The 19,221-nt window shown below is 55.8% G+C and overlaps 1 protein-coding gene across 1 annotated transcript in view; it reads right to left on the bottom strand.

Annotated features, from left to right (window-relative positions):
• LOC105189000 (uncharacterized) overlaps positions 1-19,221 on the bottom strand; it is a 338,666-nt gene that overhangs the window by 30,271 nt on the left and 289,174 nt on the right.

Below are 19,221 nucleotides of genomic sequence, written 5' to 3'. Positions count from 1 at the left end.
TAAGATATCTGCCAGCGGACTGTTTAAAAAAAAAATAACAACAGCGTACCAGCAAAGTGCAAGTTCTAATCCTTCGTATTTAGCGCTAACAACAAGCACCGCAGTGCATCGCGCGCAGGCTTTATTAGCGACATTAGCATAGCAGTCGGCGATAAACTACGTTTCGCCGATGCAGATAACAGGCTTTAAGGTCGAGCCGTTTTCAAGCGACTGCTACTCGGCCGTTGTTGCTGCTGCTGCTGCTCGACGAGCTTGCCGTCTCCCCTCGGTCTCTCCTACCAAGAAGATGTGTTTGCGAGACCCATACGCACCCACGCGCGCGAATTCAAGTACGCGTCCCGCGCGGGTGCCACGTCAGGACCACGCGCGCGGCTCGAGAAGACGCACGCACACACGCGCGTGCGAATGAGACGCGTCAATCACACCAGGTGAATTCCCGCTCGTCCGGGTCGTGACACTCGCCAACGCATCGACATCGAGCGAGCCCGCGAGACGAGAGTGGCGATATTCGTTATCGACGACGCGCGCGCGCGCGCGCGCGTTCCGCTGAGGAATGTCAAGGCTCGGCCGCGAAACCTTAGATAACGCTTCGCGGAACGAAAGGTACGCCGCGCGAGACGCGAGATACATCGGTGCGAACAAAATGACGTTCGGTGAGTGTGACGACAAGGTTCCGCGTATCTGCGAACGGATATGATTCGCGGATCGGCTCCTTGGCCCGTTTTCGCGCAGGAGACGACTCTGTGCGAAGGATAACGAAACGACCGCGGCTCGAAGAAGCTCGTTTGCGCGGCACAATTAGTCGTCGTAAATAAACGCCGCGATAAATGCGATCGGTGCGTTTAGCGCGATAATAATAATATCATTTCCCCGGCTTTAATAATCCGCGCCCGACGCGAGGCGCCTAGTTTGCCTTTCCATTAAAATCGACTTAATATGCCCGCTAATATCCGCGATAATTGCGCATTAAACTATCGGGAGAGCCCGAGAGCACGAGAGAGAGAGAGAGAGAGAGAGAGAGAGAGAGCGCTCACGTGAGCTCGGGCGCGACGGGTGAAAGGGTGCGCGAAAATATCGAAGAGGGCTTAATGGATACGCGCGCTCGCTCGCTATCGCGACGCATTTCGCGACGCGACGCATTTCACGACGACGCGTCGTGCACTCAAGCCCGGCGCATAAATTCAAGTGCACATTCCGATCTCGCCGGGCTGCGAGCGTTCTCGTGTCAAACGCGAGGTGAACTCGCGCGCATTCGCGATCGCGTTTCTCTCAGCCAGCCAACCCCAACCAGTCAGTCAATCGCGCTCAGGTAGATTCTCAGGTCGAGCCGCACGCGCGCTCGCGCCAACGCAAATACCCGAGGGAGCTTTGCGCAACAGAGAGACGAGATCGGCTTCCATCTAAATACCACGTCGGCGCAGCCGCGACGTGTGGGTGCACCTTAAAGGAGATCGCGTCCGCGAGCGATTCTTCGGCGGGAGAGAAGGCAACGCACGTAGGCAGCGCGCGCGCGCGCGCGCGATGCACCGCCTCGCGATTTATTCGCACGTGAGAGACGCGCGTTTTGAATAACACGGACGCACCTATCTCCGGAGCGGCCCGACGGAAATAATGCGTCTCGACTCGCGCCCATTCAACGGCGCCGAGATGGATCCGAGTTGCGCGCGGAGCGAGCGGACGCGCGCTCTCGCGTCTCCTCGAGCGCGCCGACGAGATAAACGGCAAACGGCTGTTGAACGCGCGCGCCGGGGCGAAACGCAACGCGAAACGCGCTACGCTCTCGGTCGCGGAAGCGTGTCGCATCGGCGGGAGCATATCTCATCGCGAAGCGAGTCGCGCTCTATCGGCAACGTTTATTCCGTGAAATACGCCATCGCTTTTTATATCCGAGACCGGCAGGACAGTCTCTCCCTCCCTCTCCCTCTCTCTCTCTCTCTCTCTCTCTCTCTCTCTCTCTCTTCCTCCGTTTTCTGAGGCATTCGCGGTGGATTATTATAAATCAGCCGTCCGGTAAAACGAGTTTCAGGTGCACACGCGTCGATCGCTAATAATTCGCTAATAATTACCAGCTGCTACTCAGATTGCGGAAAAATGACACGTCGAGATAACCGCGCGGCGGGAGATGTCGAGAGAGGATTTTACCTGGTCGTAAGCACACGACTCGTCGCGAGGAGGCTGCTTACCAGACTAAGATTCAGCGAAAGATTCAGCAGAAATCGAGCGATCGGCTGAATAATTCGCATTCGTAAAAGAAACCATCATTCCCAGAAGTTACTCGCATATATATATATCTCTCTCTCTCTCTCTCTCTCTCTCTCTCTCTCTCTCTCTCTCTCTCTCTATCACACACAGCAATTTCTCATACGGAGAATCACGCGCGCGTAATCGTTTCTCCTTCATGAATCCGCTCATCGGTACAACAACACACACCCGTCGGTCTCCTCAGGATAAGCTATCTCTCTCTTATCAACGGGCCGCGGGCATATACTCGAGTTTCTCAAAGGTTGCTCACTCACGTTCAATCTGGGCACCGAGGCCGACCTGCCGTTGATCCTCTTCCTCCTCAGTATCCTCGCGCGCTCACGATCTCTCCTGGTGCACCTGTCGTCCTGCCGCGGCACCAGGCCGCTCTGGGGCGCTTCCTCGAGAGGTCGCACCCCCAGCAAGACGCAGCCCTCGTCCTCGCGGACGCCCGCCACGGCGCTGCCGCAGTTTCGCATTCTTCCATCGGCCGGCTCGCTCACGATCGAGCAGCAGCGCGACAGGTCCTCCGTAGACCTCGAGGACGTCTTCGCGCCCAGCTTGTGCCTTTTGCGCTCGATCACGAAGGAAGACGCCCGGGCGCGTCGTGCGGGGTCAATTTGCGGCGCGACTGCGCGTCTCGCAATCAACTGCTCCGTCTTGGTGGTCTTGGCGAAGTCCTGCGAGTCGCGGCTCAGGCTCGACCGTGACTCGGTCCTGGTCGAGCGGTACCTGGACGACACTTGGGCAGCCCGCGCGTCCGACGGAGACGAGTTGCCGCGCGCCGAGGACGAGTTTCTAAGACGAACGTATTCTTTGGTATCTCTCGGCCTCTCGCTCGCCTTGCCGCGCTTCTCCCGATAGCGCTCTTCGGACGAGTCATCCGCGACGGTCTGTTCGCCGCTCCCGGGCGCGGACACGCTTCTCCTGAGGACGCGCGGCGCTCCCGCTCGCTTGCCGCGGGACGTCTGGACCGATCGCGTCAGCGTGTCGCGGTACTGCGGGTTCACCACCACCGTCGTCGCGTGTCCCTCTTCGTCCTCCGAAGCGCCGCTCCTCCGCTTCGCGGCGGAGCTGTCCGCGGAGCTCAGGACGAACGTCCTCGAGTTCGCCGCCTCGTCGGCCTGCCGGCTCAGGATGAAACTCGCGCTCCTGCGGGACACCCTGAGCGCGTGCACGTCGTGGACGATCCGCGAGGGACCCTTCCAGGACTGATTCTTGCGGAACTCGCGCGGCCTCTCCGACGGTCTCTCCACGAGCTTCTTCAGGATGCCCGGCGGCGCGACGCGTCTCTCGTCGCTCACCTCCAGCGCGGTCCTCGCGCCGCTCGCGTCGGGTACGACGTCGCCGTCTCGCTCGCGCTCCGAGCGCTCGTCGTCACCGAGCGGTCGCCGCTTCTCCTCCGACAACAGCGACGTGCCGCGTGTCCCGTCGACCTCGTCGCACTGACGGACGGAGATCAGACGGCAACCGCCGTCGTCCCCACTATCCTCCTCGCTGATATACATCCGAAATAACTAAGCGTCGCGCGTCATCGTCGCCGCTCCGCGCCGCGACGTTCCACCGCGAACCGGACTGCGCGCGCGACTTCCTCCGATCGGGAAAGTCACCGCGCGAACTCGCTCGCTCGCTCGCTCGCTCGCTCGCTCGCGAGTGATTCGTCACCGCCCACGCGGGCCCGAGCCCTGCAAAGTCTCGGATCCGCGACGCCGCCGCTCCTGCGATAATTATGATCTACGACAGCCTTTCGGGAAATGCCGCGCCACGCTTTCCCGCGATACGTCGGCGGCTACGCGTCGCGTAGCGGACGCTGGCAGTCGGTGTTATTAATCAACGTCTCGGCGCGCGTTGTCCGGCCTCGGCCGGGCATTTGAATGATCCGCCGTGTAATTAATTAGCCGGGAGGAAAGCGTGCGTCTCGGCTCGGTGTCATCGCCGCTTGCGGCGTAACACACAGGTAACGGACGAGTGAGAGCGGCAAGTGGGGATCGCGTATGCAAGAATTCTCCGTCGCGACTCGTCGCGGCTTCATCAACGTTGTTTCGCGCGATTCTTACGCTTATACGGCGTTTCTCATACTTCGCGTGTACTTTGCGTGTGTTATCTCAGCGAGATTTCACTTGGACCGTTAGTGTCTCGATCTCGATCGAGGAGGCAGAGTGGGTCGCGGAAGAAAAAGGGCAGGAACCGTCGGACGTAGGTCGCAGGCGCTTTGCGCGATCGTTCCCTGTGCAAGCAGGACGTCGCGTCGTTGGATTGTCGAATTCACTTCGCCGAGCCGCGGAATCTCGTCCGTTATGTCCGCGGACTGACGCCAGGCAGTCGGAGTGAGATTGTTCCCGTCCGCGGATTCACCGCCGGAGATCCCACATTGGCATTCGCGGCCGCGCGCACGCGCACCGACGAGCTATTCCGGCAGCAAGAGACACACACAGACACACACACACACACACACACACACACACACACAGATGGCTTTCGGACGCAAACGACGTTTCTCGTCCGTCGTAATTAGCGGATGAGTGTGCGTGGACACGGGCCGCGGCCCCGCCGATGCGAAGCGTGGATCTCGAGCTCTCAGTCAGCTCGTCGAGTCGAAGACCGAAAACTCGCGGACTGCGTCCTCGAGCGCACGCTCGCCTCGTTTCCGAGCGGAAGCTCGCTTCCGCATGCTTGGCGCGCGCGCGCGCGCGCGCGTGCAACTTCACCAAGTGACACGATACTTCGGAAAGTACAGTGGAATTCCGACGAAACCGCCGCCGCCGCTACGGCGAGCGAGCCTCGGCAATTCGCCGAGCTGCGAAAGTCACTGAGCGACGCGCGCGAGCTGCACGCGATCGATCTTCGCGCGAAGCGCTCGCGGGCTCGAGGGGCAGAGAGATCGAGACGGAGACGGTGTGCGCGCGCGCGCGCGCGCGCTGCGTCACGTCTAATCGTATTATCGTAATTAGCGCTTGTTGGATCTCTCACGATGCAGTCTGCCGCAACGCCGGCGCTCGTCGTCGCGGCCGGCCAAATCGCTGCACGTTGCGCGCGAGCGTCTCGGCGAGCGAAGCCACCCGCGAGTCAATTAGCCGCTCGCTCGTCAGCGAGACGAGCATGCGAGAGGCGGTCGAGGCGATTTATCCCGAGATACTCCGCCACCGACGAGCCACCGTCAATTCACACCACCAACCCCGCTGGGAGAAACATGCCACTTTTTGCCGAGCGCGACGTCTCTCTCTCTCTCTCTCTCTCTCTCTCTCTCTCTCTCTCTCTCTCTCTCTCTCTTACTTTCCACCGTCCCTCTTCCCTTTCACTCGCTCCCGCGATTCCGCCAATTCCAGCGAGTCCATGTCTCGGCGCACGGAGAACACGGGGCCCGCGTCTTTTTCTTCTTCTTCTTCTTCTTCTTCTTCTTCTTCTTCCTCTTTCTCTTCCTCTTCCTCTTCTTCTCCGGAGACGAGAAGCCCGTTCTCACGTCCTGTCGCGACGTGTTTTCTATTTTTTTCTTTTTTTAATTTCTCCTCGCGCACGTCTCTTCGATCCTTCCTCCCGCCGTCGACTCCCACGTGGTGGTCCAATTACGACGGATGTGCCGCGACTCGGCATGGGTCAAACACGCGCGAGCGGAAAAAGAGACGCACAGGCGTCGAGCGCCGTTGGCCTACTGCGCCGGCACCTAATCCCATACAGCCAGCGCGGTGTGCGCGATACGGCACACCGCGTGCACGGTGTAGCGCGAGCGCGTGTATACACACACACACACACACATAGGAACACAGAGGAAAGCAGCAGACAGACATACATACATACATACAACACAGTCGCGAGGGCGCGTGTACACAACGGCGGAGAGACGAACGCATACACGTGCAGCTACGTGACGGGCGACGAACGGCGAACACGACGAACGAACACACGCGAACTTCCATTCCATTCCGTTCCATTCCGTTCCATTCGAGCCGGGTCTAAACTCTCACCGGTTCGGATCTCCCGCCGCCGCGCTCCACGCTGCGCGCTGCGCTGCTTCCACTCGTGCCACCGTCCCTCCTTCTCGCTCCTTCGCGGTGAGCGCACTTGCGCGCGTGTGCGTGCGCTCATGCACGCTATGAGCGCGTATCGACGCGCTCCGCCGACGTCCTCCAATCGCGGGGACCCTGCGCCGGCCGCACTTGCGGCCTGGAATGCCTTTTCCTTTCGGAAAGCAGCAGCTCGGCCCGCGGACCGGTTACCGTGCGCGCGCGCGCACGCACAGACGAGAATTATTGGGAATTATCGAAAATTGTTACTAGACCCGAGAAGAGGCCGGCAGTGCACATTCAGAGGCGCGGTTCGACGCGGGGGAGTCGTGCGAAAGTACGTCGTCATCGAGGAGCTGCGTGTGTGTAAGTGTGTGTGTGTGTGTGTGTCTTTAGAAAAGGTGGCCGTTCGCGGAGCGCCGCTCCGGGCCTCGCTGATTTTCAATTCGGTTCTTCGCTGCTCTCCGTCAAAAGCGTGCCCCGTCCTCGTTGTCCGATATTCGTCGTCGTGACGCAACCGCCGAAAAATCCACCTCGAACTGGCGCTTTCGTTCGTCGTCGCGACGACACGTGGCCGGCGACTGCCGTCGTTAGACTTGGAAATCAATCGCGGTGGAACGCGGACGTCAGCAGTCTGTATGCTAATCTCTTTTTACGTATTTGGGATGAGTTGGAAAAAAGTCATTATATACACATAGATTTTTGAGCGAGGTAATGAGCCGCCGGCGATAGACTCTGCGTTCGCGAGATCTGCATGGAAAATGAAGCAGCGCGGCGTGTTTGCTGCTCGCGAGCGAGCGAGCGAGCGAGCGAGCGATCGCGGGAGACTTCAACGCCGTATCGAGGAAAGCGTCCCGCATATGCTTCGCTAATGGCGGCGGCTGGCTCGCTTTTGCGCAAATATGAGCGGGCGTAGAGGTGCCCTGCGTCACTCTCTATTCGTGAGTTCGCGTCCGGTGTAAAGTTTCACCTGGAGGCGCGCGCGTTGGTATCGGCCGGCATTATTGGACCGTCACCTATCTGGACGGTTTTTCTTCTCGGTTAACCGCACGTCACGCCGGGAGGGAGAGGGGAGGGAAAGAGAAGGCGCCGATGCGCTCTCCGTATACAATTTATCGAGCTCGGAAGACGCTTCCTTCGATCTCTTTCTCTCGGAGAGAGAATTCATTCGCGGTGATCCCGCGAAGCTAGTCGGATTTCGATCCACGTAAGAACAATAAAATCCACTCACGGCAAGTGAGGAAGAAACCGAATGTGAATCCCCTCTTCTCGGGATATTCATGTCGCGTTATAGCAACAGAAGCGGCAGCAAAGTGATTTCGGAACGTATAATCGTTCGATCCAACTTGCGTCGTCTAGAAGATACTTTCTATTATTGGAAACACTTCGCGCGCACACACACACACACACACACACACACACACGATGGTAAAATATCTGCCTGAGCGCACGCGATGCACGCTTCGATTCGTCTCGATCCTCGAGTGGCACTCGAGAAAACGTTAGCTCGCGCGGTCTCTTGAAACGACACGGTCGAGCGATATGATAAATGAGCAAATTTCTCGACATCTCTCCGGCTGATATCAACGGGCTCGATAAGAGAAAATATCCCTCCTCATACGCGTGTCGCACTCCGAGCGGAGAATCGTGATAAATTTCGGCACGTGCCGCGCGCGCGCGAGAGAGCGCGTCCGAGTACGCACGTGCTGACGACAAGAGAGAATTCATTAATTGCTCGGAGCGGTCCAGCCATTCATTCGCTTTGACACGTGATCCACGATGTTCGCCCGCCGGGATCGCCATACGCCACCGTTAATTATAACGCGCGCGCGCGCGCGCGCGCTCGGATAACGAGCTCGTGAGAAATAATCGCGCGCTCATAGCGTCGAGTGTTACCGTAAATTCGACGATAATAATAATCGCCTGTAATTAGCTCGCTTGTTATAGCCCGCCTCGTTACAGCGCGGGGCATCCGAATAATGAGCTTTTTCACGAGTAACGAAGCACTTTGAGGCGCGAGTTTTACATTTTAATAAAGTCGCAAAAAGGCTGTTAACGTTGACTTTCTCGGGCCGGGATTCACGGATGAACTCGTCGCCTGCGCTACTTTGATCGATCGGAGATTAAACATGTCAGTACGCGAGAGTACTTTCGACAAAAAGGACACTTTACAGTGCACGCCGCCCTGTAAAGTCCCCGCACAATCGCCGGGAGAGGGGGGGGGGAGGGGTAAAAACAGTTCGTCCGAGTTGCGTTGAGTTTTGTCTCTTTCTTTTCTGCGGGCGACTGTGACAAGCAGGCTGCAGTTATATACGGTATATTGCGAGACTCGCGACGGACCTACCGACGTCACCGTTAATCTGAGCGCATTTTTCTTCTGGCTCGGATATCTGATCCCGGCATCGGCAACTCGCGCTGTCCACGGCTCGTTAATTTTCTCTCACGCTGCCCGGGAAAAAAACGGCTCCGAAGCGGAGATCCGAAGCGGCCGTTCTGCCCTTGAATCGATCACGTTGATGGGTGTGACGCGGTGCAACGGGAATAAGAGGACTCTCCTCGCTGGTGTATTTCAATGGCCGAGTCCGCGAATTTATCGTGCGATACCCGACGCGGCGACAAGAAAGAAGCTTATCCGCATTAATCGGCCATTATCGTCGAAACCATCTCACGTACTCGCCGCGGACACAGGTACAAGCGCGCGCACACACGACACACTCGACTCGAATTCACGCCGGCGAGATTTTGTTTCGCCGTGCGAAAAGGGGCCAATCGTTGCTCACGGGAGAAAGGAAACAATAGCGATTTCGCTGATGCATCGGCTCGCAATCTTCGGTAAGCTGTGCGCGCGCGCGCGCGCGCGTCTCCAGCCTCGTATATACACTCTCGACCGCGTTTTTTGCAATTAGATCGTGACACGGCTTCGGTGAACAGTGGAGAAACCACTGTGGAGTCGGGCAGGACTAAAGAATTAGATCACACATTTCTTTCGCGTGTCGAAGGTTCAGGCTCCCTTCCACATTTTTTTCGACTTTTACACACTTTGTCCCTCCACGCTGTCGTTTCATCGGCGATCGATGCGAGGCGCGCGCGCTGTTCCTTAATTGGCTAACGAGGCTCGCAATTCTCCCGCCGCGGATTATACGAGCCGCTTTCGTCGCAACTATGCGCCATTGTGTATGCCCGCGCGAGAGCATTACATATTCGTTACGCGAATGTCGCGTTATTTCTCGGCGAGCTAATGAACCCTCCTATCATCGAGCGCAGCCTCTCAGCGGCGTCCTTGAGCGGATCCATAAGCAGCCGGCATTCTCATTACGACACCTCTTAGCCGCGAATATTCAATTAGAGGCTCGCACCCGTTCGCGTTCGTTTCTAGATCGCGATTACCGCGATCCCACCGCGCGATCGCTTTCTACGCGCGGATTATGCGACTGACCATTGATCTTGATTAGATCGCCACCCTGATAGAAAAATATAGTTGAATCAACTATAATCTCGCTATATTTCGCAGTTCATTTTAGCGTCAACCATATTTTTTTATAGTTCGTGGAACCTGCATGATACAGTGGAATAAACACAAATATATAGTCAATGAGTGTCTTAAATAATTGTTTAGTTACTTTTACCACATATATGATAATTTCTCGTTCACAAATAAAGTGAGATTTAATATTCATATACAGTTACATCTGTCATCATTTAGCAAATATTCTGGTAATATTGACTTGATATAAAAGAGTTACACTTTTACCTACCATTTTATATTTGCATCCATACAATAATTTTAGCTTTAACTTACTATAATTCTTAGTAAAAATATTATAAATTTATTAATATTAAATTATTATTATAAAATATTATTATAAAAATATTATAAAATTATTATTAGAATGGTTGGTTATACTATGTCTATATCGTAATTATTACCGATATCATGGCGATACTTACTATAAATATGATATTTCGGACTATAATATTTAGTTGCTACGTATATCATTATAGTTCCAAATATCATATACTTTCTCAGTGCATTAGAAAGGCCAACGATTCGCGACCCGCGATTATTCCATTTATCCGTCGCAACCATCAACAATTAACGCGAGGAAATCAACAAATATGTAAAACGCGCATCGTCGCGTGAGTGAAACGGCAATTTTTACAAGAAATCGCAAACCGGTCGTCTTCTCGGCCGCTTGAGATCGCTGTTAAATTTCCGTTCTCTCTCCCGGCGCGGTGATTCGACGCGGCCGGATTATCGCGGGGAGAAGAGGAGGGGGGAGGGCGGAATCCGGCTTATGACAATTCATGAATAATAACGTCGCGTAAGGAGGATCCGAAGGTACAGTTACATTTTCCACTCATTTCTACGCGACGCACAGGCAGCGCACGTTCAACCGTGCGTGCGCATATGTGTGCGTGTCGCGCGACAGCGGCGGGGGGTCGGTCACCCACTTCGTTTATTCATGAAGAGCACGTACGCGAGGTGGCCCCTGGCCGTCTAAGTCCGAGATTCCCGAACTGCTGATAGATCGATCACGGCTGGTGTACCGTAACGTCGACGGGGAAAACATCGAGCCACGGTGAGAATCCGTGATTTATTTCTAGCACGACGACGACGCCCCGAAACGCGGCCGAGTCTCGCGAGGGCCGAAAATAAAATCGCTTCTTCGTGGCAGCGCCTAACCGGCACTTCAAGACTGGATAAACCGATCCCCGCTTGCTAGGCGCGGCGTGCACGGGATGTTGATCTTGCGATTCGCGTCTTCTCGCAATGTGCCTGCTATAGATACTCAGTGTCTCTCTCTCTCTCTCGTTTTAATTTCGCTGTTATAACGGTGAGTGGCGAGATTCCTCCGTGTCGCTCACTCATCTCACGTACGAGCTTCGAGCTTCGAGGATGATCTCGCGGCGCACTCGCGTAAACGCGTAAACGGCGATTCAGGCTGAAACGAATCCGTCCGCGGGAGTATTCGACGACGAACGGTATATCTCCGAGCTATGCCGAGCTATAACGCTTGATTAATGCGTGTTCGCAGCGACAGGCGGTCGCATTCTGCGCGTAAACGCGCGTGTGAGAGAGCAGCATCTCGGGGTTCACACCCGTCGTCGTCTCCGGGTAGGTGCGACAGAGACGGAGAAAGCGCGTTACGCATAGCTGATTACGCGCGTAGGTGCAACGGGCGGGAGAAGAAGGAGAAGATAATAAGATGCGGTACAGCTCAGGAGCTATGTGGGTTAATCGATGGCTCCAAGTAGAGCGAAACACACCTCGCGCCGGTTCATAATTCACCACGAGAGGTGAGGCGCCTCGAGGTGGTCCTAAGACGACCTTCGTCAGATGTCACACCTCTACTGCCGTCCCGACTCTCTCTCTCTCTCTCTCCCCTCTCTTCTGCCTGCAGCGAGCCGGTGTGCGTGAGAAACGCGTCTCGCGCGCGCGCGGAATGACACGTCGAAGAACACGGGAATTCTTCCGGAATGCCTGACAGCTCGATGGACCGCGGGGACTGTTGGCGCCAGCCGAGCTCTCGGGGCGCCATTCGAACGGTCTTCTATGTAAGAGAAAAAGACTCTCGAGATGTAACACGATCGACACGGGGAATAAGTAGTCGAGAGAGTATCTCCCAACGTGCCGACGCGCGAGCGAGTTTTTTCATCCGCGAGGGAAAAACACTGCTTCGCGAAATTTGTCTCGCGTAATTGCCTCCACGTTCGCGAAACAATGCTCTGTTACGTTACAGCCCAGATCCGTTCCGAGCCATCTCTCGCGGGCTCCCGTGAAATGAGTTTGACCGGTGACACCTGGACGCGATGAGCCGCGGATCGCAGAGTTCCATCGAGGCGCACCGCGCGATTTGCCATTTCGTTCCCGGGCGCTCGCCGATCCCTAACGATGCATCGCTGAGCCTGCACTGAAGAGAGTGCGTAATCGTCATTCGTTATCGTTATTTGCACTTTATGGCGCGTTGGGACCGCCCGTTAAACGCGCGCGCGAACGTCCTCCCGCTGGCGCGGGCGGGGCTGTTTCGCAACGAAGGAGAAGAAAAGAAGGAGGGGACAAGACGAAAGCGAAAGCAGACAGCGTGGGCGAGTCGATATCACGACGGAGTCGCCGGAACGTCCCGATTGAGCTGATAAGGCACGCAGTTGCGTGGGACACGGCGCGATTCGCAGCCGAGGTGCAATAATTTGGCGCGCGCCGCAAGGTCTCTCCTCTCGGCAGCCGTGTTTATTAAGTTTACCGTGACTCGTTACATTAACCAGCCAAGAGAAGGCGTTTTACGGTTTCCTCTCCGAAACGCGAGAGTCAGCCGCGGACGCGGGGCGTATTGCGTAACGCAACATCGTCGCGTTCTCGCAGGCATTGTGCCGCACGCGCGCGTCCGCAGTGGAAAAAGGCGACATTGAGTCCGGCCGGCGCGGGGCCGGGCGAGATATTGTCGTAACAGCTCCCCCCCCCCCTCGTACAAAGGTCGTGCGAACCGTCGCTTCATAATTGCACCGCACTGAGAGAAAAGTATGATATTTGGAACTATAATGATGTAGTAACTAAATTATAGTCCGAAATATCATATTTATAGTAAGTGTTACCATATTATCGGTAATAATTACGATATAGGCATAGTATAATCAACCAATCGTATAATATTTTTACCAAGAATTATAGTAAGTTAAACTAAAATTATTGTATGGACGCGAATATAAAATGGTAGGTAAAAGTAACTCTTTTTAGTATAGTCAATATTACCGGAATATTTGCTAACTGACGACAGATGTAACTGTATGGATATTAAATCTCACTAGATTTGCGAATGAGAAATTATCATATATATGTGGTAAAAGTAACTAAACTAAATTATCATAAAAAGACACTCATTGGCTATATATCTGTGTTTATTCTACCATATCATGCAGGTTCCACGAACTATAAAAATATGGCCGACGCCAAACTGAAGTACAAAATATAGTGAGATTATAGTTAACTCGACTATATTTTTCTATCAGTGCGCGCCGGCGGATAACGAGAAGCAAGACGCAGTAGCGCGCGTCGCCGCGGCGCGGAAATCGCCGCATAAATTTGCAACGAGGAGTCGCGAATCCGCGGATTAGCAATGAAGAGTCGCGGGCGCGATCGCAGTCGGAGAGCGCTTCGAACGCGGCTACATGACGATAGCTCTTATCGCCCTTATTTACAAGTCGCGTAACACGACAGCGAATTTACATCGCGCTGTTCGTCCTTATCGCGGCGACAAATCGCGACTGCGCAATCACCAGCCGAATACACGGTGACCCATACGCAATTTTCGCCTCGCGACCGATTCAACGACCGCGCTCGTGCAACAGATGTTGCATTCGGACGGCGAGCGAGGGTGGTGGTCTTCCTTTCGGCCGTGATAAATCTATCGCGAATTAAGTGGGCGTCGTGCGTGGGGCCGAGCGCGATTAGGCGATTGAGCCGCGGCGCGAGCGCGCTCGTGCGATACGCGAAATCACAGAGGGTGTGTCGGGGTCATGAAATTCGGGGGCCCATATGCGGCCCCCGTGAGTGCCTGATAGATTGCTGGGCCGATTGAATTCGGCGATAGCGCGCGTAAGTGAGCGCGCGTTTTGTCTCGCGACGGTACGAGGGGTACGGGGTTCCTCCTCGCTCAAGCGCAGAACTCGCGTCTCTCAGCTTGAGGATTGAAAGGCTCTTTGTGCGACGACGACGTTGGATTATCCTAGGCTGCTCGAGTGGCGCTCGGAGATATCGATGGCGTGAAATAGTCGCGCCTGGCAAGGGGCGGAATAGAGATATCGTTGGTATCGCGCGGGTGAACGGCGTCTTTGGCCGCGACCGAACTCGCGCGCGTTTGCTTCCTCGCCTGAGAGAACGTAAACGACAGCTTCGACGAGGACGAAGCCGGTCGGTCGGAGAACACCTAAGCGACGGTGCGCGGCGACGGTGCCGTCCGTCTCTCTCTCTCTCTCTCTCTCTCTTTCTCTCGACTGACCGGTTGGCGGGGTCAACAGCGACGGGTCAATTGCAAATCAAGCGACTGCGGTAGACCGCAGCGCGGACGTTTTCTGGAATACGGCAGGCATTGCGAAAAGGATGCCTCGGCCATGCCTCTCGGCGCATCTCTGACGCTCCGCGGCCAGCCGGCAGCATCTCTGGCGTCTTGATTTATCGCGTGACGGCCGATTATGATATGGAAAGTTGCTTCCCCCGGCGAAGAGAGTACGTACGAGGCGAGCTAACGAGCATAACCGCCTTGTGCCGATTCGCGCTTTTGCAACTGCGTTTTGAAACGGTTTCCCGATCGCGATTCGCGACACGCGCCTCGCCACCACAGCCGCCGCCGCCGCCGCCGGCCGGCTGCTATCGAGCGTGGCACGTCTGCCGGATGTAACGTCGCAACGCATCGTTCCGCGGCTACCTCCTACGCGTAGATATCGACGCGATTAATATCGAGATGCACACGAAAGGAAGTCGCCCGGCTGCTGCCGAGTCGAATCGAGAATGGCCGCTTTGCACAGAAGCGCGAAAACGGACAGGAAAATGGGACGGAAAATCGCGCGGCTCTCTGAGGCGGAAATGGATTGTTGAAACGATCATTCAAGTTTGATTGTTACACTTTACTTTGTAACGTCAACCGATTACGTTGTTTCGCAGCGAGGACTTTTGAATCGAGTGAAAAAGTCCATTTTTCCACGTCCCTTCGCGTCGGTGGATTCTCGCATTTCGTTCGCACAGCTCTCTCTCTCTCTCTCTCTCTCTCTCTCTCTCGTCTGTGCTTTCACGATCGACCGATCGATACGAGAGATTCCTAGCGAGTTCCTCGGAGCAATCGAGCTGCAAGGCTGATACAACGCGGCGACAACAGGCGCGCCCGCCTGCTTTCGGGGATTCGATCGGCGAGGAATTTCTTTCCGAGAAGCGGCGAATCGTCACCGACACCGCGTGATTTCACGAGTCGCGCGATCGCCGGCTACGGGCGCCGGCATAATGCCGCGTTCTTATTCCCGACGTGACTTCCTCGCCTTTTCCGTCGGCGTTGCGCTATGTAATTGGGTTACGAGAACGACCGTGTACGTTGTTGCGCGAGCGCGCTTCCACCTTGACAGCTCGTCGATACTTATCCGCGCGTCCCACCGTGTATACGGTGGCCTCCTCGGCGACATTACGCCGAGCGTTCTCGTTCGCTCACGGGCTATTTTCCGTCGCTTACCTCACCTCACTCGCGCGCGCGATAAGCCTTCTTCGCGTTTCTTATCAGCGGCTGCTCGCGCGAATGCTCGCGAATGACCCACCGCGCGATACTCGCCAATCGGAAACAGCTGAGGACATTTCCAAACGTGCAAGCTCACCGCCGGCGGATCGCGATCCGGCAAATCGCAGGCTGCGGCAGGCTCCGCAGGTAAAAGGACGAGTCTCCGAAATAGTTCGACACGTCAGGCACGCACGATTCTTCGACCGAAGCCGCCCGCCGCCGGGAATTTCTCGCGGCGGCTTCGGTCGATCGGCGCGCTTCTCCGCCGGAGAGCGACGTCGTGTAATTACCCGCTGCTCCATATACCGCTCTCTCGCGCCTCTCGTCGCGGCGCGGGACCGAGACGCGCGGATCGTTCAATAATAAATCGCCAATAACTCCGTTCCAGTTCCGTCAAGATGACCCAAATAATACGCTTTTCGACCGTCGCGCGGCAATAATCGGTGACAATTATGACAGCGTGTGGGTAGCGCAATGGGGGTTATTGGGCCGCGAAGGAGACGAAGGAGGAAAGGAAAAAAGAAAAGGGAGAAAAAAATCGCGATAGCCACGGGGGAGGGGGAGGGGGGAGGGGGGGGACTGGTACGTTTTTGGATAATGACCCACGCGCGGCCGAGCGCGTCTCGCATGAAACGGATAATTCAAGTGGGTGCAACGTGATTAATTAACGTTCTACGCCGACCGGCCGGCTGACCGACCGACAGAGACCGGCTTTTATATCTCGCTGATCGCGCTCGCTCGACGTTTCGTACCGCCGTGAAACTGATTAATTAAGTAACAACTGTCCGGATCACCGACGAGCCTTTATCGCGCCGAGCGCGAACCGCGGCGTCGCGTAGCTTCGCGTCGCGTCGTATCGCGCGCGTAATACTTCGGCGCTGACCGGCCGGGAGAAAGTTTGGTCTTTCGCAAGGGAGGAAAAACGCCCGGTGGCGGCGGCGGCGGCACACGTCGATCTCTTTTGCAATGAATTTTCCACAGACACGAGAGAGAGAGAGAGAGAGAGAGAGAGAGAGAGAGAGGGAGAGGGAGAGAGAGAGAGAGGGGCCCAGTTGCGAGAGCGCGCAACGTGTTATTATCGCGCTGAATTCTGGCTCGTCGCGTAACGCTTAACGATCGTTTAATTGCCGCGCACCGAGTGTCGTGTAACCGCGTTTAATTAACCTTGCGAAGACAAGATCCGCGGGACGCCGCTACCCGCACGTCGTCGTCGTCGTCGCCACGGCACTCTCTCGCATCGCGCTCGTTCGACGAGTATCACGCTGCACGTTTGCCGTGCGGATATTAATACGTAATTAATAATTGCCGTTGACGTCGAGCGTGTACTTTCACTCTGCGACGCGCGTGTCTAATTTCTGCACGCACAAACATGATTTGCATACAACGAGCGTCTGTCAGAATAATTTTCGTCGAATGTAAGCCGAAGAATGTTGCCTTCTTGTGCCCGGCACGATGATGTTTCAATCACGGACAGATCAGAATTAACTTTTGCGCACACATGATTAATTAATACTCGGATGAGAAAACGTGAATGTGTCGAGAGCGCGTTAACTCGCAATTCGCTTCGTTCGGACGGATATTCGAAGGATGTTGAAGCAACGTCGCGAAACGTCAGTAAATGCGGGAATGCTTGGGAGGAAGTGCGTGAGGAAAGTCGACGAGTCGCAACGGGTAGAATCCCGCCAATGGTACATCGTCTCGCAGGGTTAAAGAGCGGAAACGAGCGCTCGTTGACACATCGCCGCGGTATCGATTGATAAAAAGAGACATCGGTACGCACTTACAGCGAGAGGACATGCCGATGTTCGAGTTTCACTCGTTCGCTCGTGCTTCACCGACTCTCCATTATCATCCGTTCCGGCGGCAGATGGTAGATGTCTACGACTCTAATTGCCCGGGAACTTGCCCAGGAAGACGGCCTCCGCGTCCGTAAATTAATGCCCACCGGTATATATCGAGTCGGTCCATTAAACAGCGCTTGCGCGATCCCGCCGATTAAGCAGACAGCAGACGTCGATGGGGAAATCACCGTCGGCGCGATGCGCGCTCACGGCCTCCGAGGCAGTTGAATTTGCGCGCCGCGCTCGGTCGGTTACGCAGGTGCGGGGAAACACAGCGAGAAAGGCGCCGGCAGGCGGCGCCATGAGATTAGGCGATCGACTTACCGATCATGGCAAGCCGGGAATCCCCGTTTAGAAATCGCTCCGATCGCGTCCGCTCCCGAGCCTCCGAGGGTTTCGCACGGCTGACAGGTTTGAGAACGCGCGAATGCGCGCAGCTCTGCGAACGAGAGAGAGAGAGAGAGAGAGAGAGAGAGAGAGAGAGAGAGAGAGAGAGAGAGAGAGAGAGAGAGAGAGAGAGACGCCACGAATAGAGGAGGAACTTGCCGTACACGCGAGGATACACGTGGACAAGGAAATCTGTTACCAAGTGAGTGGAGGGAGATTAGATCCGTTGGTAATACAGCGACCTGTTGGAGCCAGTTCTAGTCGTCCGGCACTGCGGGTAAGGCGGGGAAATTCTTCTCGGGGACGGCTGGCTTTGACAAAGGTGTCTTATCGATCCGATTCCTTCAGCGTTGTTACACTCGCGAGGAGCATGTTTGTACGGGAGGACGATCCTTTCGCTCCGGAAGACAAACGCGAGTTTGGGAAGAGACCAAGTCACACCACCTCATCACCACCCGATCGCTCGGATCCAAGCGAAAGACAGGAAGAATCGACGAAAGAGCCGAGCGAGTTTCGTAAATACCCTCCGAGTGCCCTCTCTGGAGTGCACAGCTCGTGTGCGTGTTCCAGTCTCTTTTCTCAGAAACGCGCACGTCACGAGTACACCTGGCCGCGCGCTAAAAGCCTGGAAGCGGCGGCCACGTACGCGGCGAAACGAGTTCCCGGGGGGACGAAAATTACAGCGATCGTATTTTTTCAACAAACGTCACGCGCATCAGCGCGGCGCGCTGCCGGCGCTGGGCGCGCGTAAATCACGCGAATCACCGCCTTCGAGGAACAGTGATAATTAATGCAAACGAATGAGCAGCAGTCTCTCGTAAAGAGCGCGCCGTCCGCTTCTTCTCATTCGGCTTCCACGAATAATTAAGCGGCGAGAAATGAAACCCCGTCCAAGCGCGACGGCGACGGCGGCGGATTAAAATCCCCGCCCCGCCGCGCCGTTGTCATCCCTGCCGCGGTCGCCGTTAATTCGCGCGCGCGGACATTTCGCAGCACGGTGAGCGCGACGCGCGTAACTAGAGGATACCTCGAAGGATATCTTCATCGTCTCACTCACGCGCCTTCTCCGCCCCTCGCGTATTTTTCTCGCAGGGCACTTCCTTCGCGGCTTGGCCGTATTAAAAGCGGGCAGGTGCGCGACAAATAATCATTCCGTGTGTCCCGTCGTTGTCGTGCGACTTCTCCCTCCCTCCCTCCCTCCCTCTGCGCGCTGACCCCCTTCATTTCGCGCCGGCGAGTAAATCAGAAAACGAAAACACGCTCGCGCGCACGTATTTGGCGAGGCATTTGGGTCTCTCTCGGTGTGTCTCTCGGTCTCTCTTTCTCTCTCTCTCTCTCTCTCTGCAACGGCCTCCGCTCGTCACAAAGGAATCCTTTATTATCTCGGCGCTCGTTGCAGCCACCACCTTTCGAGAGTCCTCGGGACGGAATTTCTTTCGCATCGAAGCGTGACGGGCGGCTCAATGGGACGCGAAAAAAGTGAAATCCTCTCTTCTC

Source organism: Harpegnathos saltator, unplaced genomic scaffold, assembly GCF_003227715.2.
Source record: "Harpegnathos saltator strain DR-91 unplaced genomic scaffold, Hsal_v8.6 scaffold785, whole genome shotgun sequence".
In the NCBI taxonomy this organism is placed as follows: domain Eukaryota; kingdom Metazoa; phylum Arthropoda; class Insecta; order Hymenoptera; family Formicidae; genus Harpegnathos; species Harpegnathos saltator.
Note: the sequence above shows the minus strand (reverse complement) of the source record. Positions and strands in the feature narration are given on the sequence as shown.